The sequence below is a fragment of the Benincasa hispida genome, chromosome 10, assembly GCF_027475165.1.
Source record: "Benincasa hispida cultivar pf3 chromosome 10, pf3_genome.v1.1, whole genome shotgun sequence".
In the NCBI taxonomy this organism is placed as follows: domain Eukaryota; kingdom Viridiplantae; phylum Streptophyta; class Magnoliopsida; order Cucurbitales; family Cucurbitaceae; genus Benincasa; species Benincasa hispida.
Window position 1 is genome coordinate 603,126 of NC_143487.1, and position 4,107 is coordinate 607,232.

The following is a 4,107-nucleotide window of genomic DNA, read 5'->3' on the forward strand; positions in this document are numbered from 1 at the left end:
ATATACTTATCTCTTTCATAATCTATAGTTTTAATATGAATCTCATTCACATTAAGTTTTCTGTATATGTTTAATATGAACCAATTCATATTATTTAATATTTGAATGTCACATATTATCATATCATATTATATAGTTGTAAATTTCAATCTAATTTAAATAAACTATATATTATAACGTATCTGTACACATAATTTGAATATTTAAAATGTATCATATATAATAAATTCCCCTTAAAACAATAATTTGAATACTAAATGTGCAACACTCAAACCTTTGTTTAATCTGATTATGAACCTACAGTTATAAACTCCAATGATACGGAATTAATTAATTAAACTCTTTAATTAAATTAATTAGCATTCATTAACTATAGGGCACTCCACTACAGGCCCATAGTCGCACTCTTATGAACTGTAGAATATTTATGCATCCTTTGATTTTTAATCATTTCCTGTAAGTCAATCCTTCACAGGTTGTTCGTAACTATAGTTGGGTCAAATTACCGTTTTACCCCTGTAATTACTTCTGGCTTCTTAAGTACCACTTATCCTCTAATGAACAATCTGTTTATGGTCCAACCATAAATAAAATCCCTCTCGGATAAGTGAGAGGGTGTGGTCTCATTGTTAAGTCTCAAAGTCAGCACTTAAGAGAACAACGTATCTACTTACCCTAAATGAGGGAAGGAGTGAATTCCATTTTGTGACGATATGTTCCCAACTCTCTAGTTGGTATTGTCTCCTAAATGGTAGGCTTATTGAGTTGGCAACTAGGGTTACTCTCGCTCATACAAATCAAAGGATGACCCTCATGATCAAGAGTTCATAACTCACTCAAAATTCAAATTGAGTTATATGGTAATCACTTGAAATATTAATCTCTTCATTTAACGGTTTTATAATGAGAGATTATATATTCCACGGCCCAGTCTTATACAATCTCATTGTATATTGTATAGGATACCCTTACTTGCATGTCTCCACATGAACGATTTGAATCAAATCATTTGTAACAATTACAAAGTGGGTCATATCCATAGTGTTACTAGGATAAGGTACCTAACCTTATCCATATACTACAGACCTTTTAGGTTATGAGTGTTTATTGGATTTGAGTTATACGATTAAATAAATAATGATTATTTATTTAAAATAAAATAACATTTTATTCATATAGAAAATTGTTAACAAATTTATAGATTACAAGTTTAGGACATAAATTCCAACAAAGAAAGCCTGACCATCAAGAAAACTAGTTTTGTTGACGGCCAAAAAAGTCATCAAAAACCTTTTCTTGATGTTTTTGACCATCAAGAAAAGGGTACTTTACCTTTTTTTTCATCAACTATATGAAAAAACCGTCAAGAAAAGTTCTTTTGTTGATATTTTTTGAACATCAAAGTACGAAAATATTGACATTTTTTGTCCATCAACTATTTTTTAAAAACGTTAAGAAAATCCTTTTTATTGACATTTTTTGCAATTCAAGAAAAATATTTTATTGTCTGTCAACATATGTTTGCATTGATTGTTTTTTAATGTCAATTGTCTACTTTTGTTGACATTTTTTACCCGTCAACTATATCAGATTGAAAAAAACTAAAAAAAATATGGTCATCTTATTAAAACAAGTAACATATTTAATAAATTTACTATCAAGTCAAAAGAATACAACAGTAATCAATCCATGAACATTATATCACCAACGATTGAACCAAATAATTTTCATTAATCAACCACTAAAATAACGTTTCTACAAACAATTAGTATCTAAAAATTGAAACATATAAGACCTAATTAACCCTACCAAAAGTGAGATTGTATCACATATCCTAAACCCAACAAAATTAACTATTGATGCATCATTATAACAAATATGCATCATATGTAATGTCCTATAGGGTCACAATATTCAACCCTACGTATCTAATTCCAATTAACTATTTAGTGTTTGTCTCATCAACTGCAAACGAAGTAAATGTAATTTATTAAAAAGATTGTACTTACTGTAAAAATTATAGTTAAAGAAGATAGTGTAAGAAAATGAATACCATATCTATAATTATTGTGCTCGTATGAGTTACTATGTCGTACATGAATTTCATAGTATAGTACCCACACTCTGTACTACCTCGCTATTGAGCATACTATATGTACAAATATATCCAACCCATGTTATAAGAAAAAAAAATATTTTAATTGAACGTATCTTATCATTAAATCAAAATTGAAATACTCACCTTAACAGGGACCCAAGTAGCAGGTCGAGCTCTCATATTTATTTTAGCATAAAACAATCTTATGACCCTAGAAAAACACATAAGATATCACAATGTTTACATAATTAAACTTCAACCGTCAATTTTACAAGATCGAAATAGATTACATATCAAGTACATATACAATTAACTTTTCAATTTTCCTAATATAAGAATACATCTAAGTGATTATCGTAACTCTAACTGCAGTATAGTCATTCCACTCCCCAAAAGTTATCAATATATAACCCATACCAAAACATATAAAAGCATATATAATTAAACTTCAATGGCAGATATTACATGATCAAAATATACTACATATAGCACGTACAATTAACGTTTTCTAAGAAAGCAAATCATTTAAGCGACTACTATGTGTAATCATGGCCCTAGCCTCTCAACCCCATTTTTTAGTAAGTTTCTTTTTGTTTTTTGAAATTTGAAGAGTTTTTTTTTTTTTTAAAAAAAAAAAGATAGAAAGAACCTTCTATTTTCATTTTTCTACATACATATCGTTAATATCATATAACTTTTTATCATTTTGTGAAATTAATTATAATGGAAAATTGCATCATAGAATATGTAGATTGAGATATGATTCTACTGGTAAATCCGAGCAGAAAAAGAGCATTGGAGTTTTCATCCAAATGAAAACATTGAAATTCAACTATAATATATCCTATTTTCATATTACTTATCCTAAAACCATATTCATTAATGAAAACAAAACATCAAACCTAGACAAATTCTGCCACATTCATGTTACATTTCTAAACAAAGTGAAAATAATAAATAAGAATTTAATATTTAAAGGACCGAAGTTGAGGTGTGCAATTCCTTTTCTTATATTATATTCATAATTACATGCGAACATCAAAGGTCCTCATTCATCATTTTGGTGCAATTTAATATTGTTACATTCATATTAGTTTTAATTTAATTTATTTTGAAGATGAGAATGTTGATCTTTATTCACGGCCAAGAAAATAGTTAATAATATATTTTTTTAGATAAAATACCATTTCAGCTTTGGCATTTGGTATTTTGACCTATTCAATTTTAATCAAGTTCTTAATTTAGATTCTAAAAGCACTGAACAAAAATATAAATAATTTGGTTGATTTCTTCACCAGAAAACTAATGCCTAAACCCAAAACTAAAGAAGATAAAAGTTAGTAAATATCTCAGATTTAGAAGCTCCTTTATACCGCTTACCAAAGAAAAACAGTGGCAGGTCATGGATGAGGGAGCTATCAATAGTGGCATCAACCAACGAAGCTATATTAAGCGGCAGCAACCGATGGAGCTTGAGAGGCATCAACCGACGGCAGTAGAGGCTGAAGACGGCGACGACAGCGAGGGTTCCAACAGCGTTATTGGAGAGAAGTTAGGGCTTGAGGAAGAAGGAACCACATTCACGGCAGCGAGGGTTAATCGTGTGGAAGAAATCGCACTAGGGCTTAATCTGAGAGGGAGTTGTCTGATTGAGGTGTCTGATTGAGTTGTCGGAGGAGGAATTTCCAATTGAAATTGGAAAAGGAAACTAATGGCCCCAAATGATATCGTTTTGGGCCTCAGCACAAAAAAAGGTCGTTTAGTATAAGTGTAAAACGATGCCGTTTTGAGTTCAAGACCAAAGCGACATCGTTTTGGGTAGTCAACGAGTAACCTTTTCTTGACAGGCAATGCCCATCAAGAAATCCTTAACAAAACAACGTTGTTTTGTTTGAGCTCAAAACGATGTCGTTTTTCATCCTTTCCTGATGGTCATCATGAGTCAATGTAAAACCTTTTCTTGGCGGACACATTTTCTCGTGCCCAAATTCTAATTTAAACGCGATTTA

At 30.4% G+C, this 4,107-nt stretch overlaps 1 long non-coding RNA gene across 1 annotated transcript; it reads right to left on the bottom strand.

The window, feature by feature from the left end:
• Positions 1–2,038: 2,038 nt before the first annotated feature.
• LOC150033034 (uncharacterized) lies at positions 2,039–3,817 on the bottom strand. The gene is made up of 2 exons (XR_016523740.1): positions 3,479–3,817; positions 2,039–2,309 (listed from the first exon to the last, which is right to left on the bottom strand). It is a non-coding gene; the product is annotated as an uncharacterized LOC150033034 (long non-coding RNA).
• Positions 3,818–4,107: the final 290 nt, after the last annotated feature.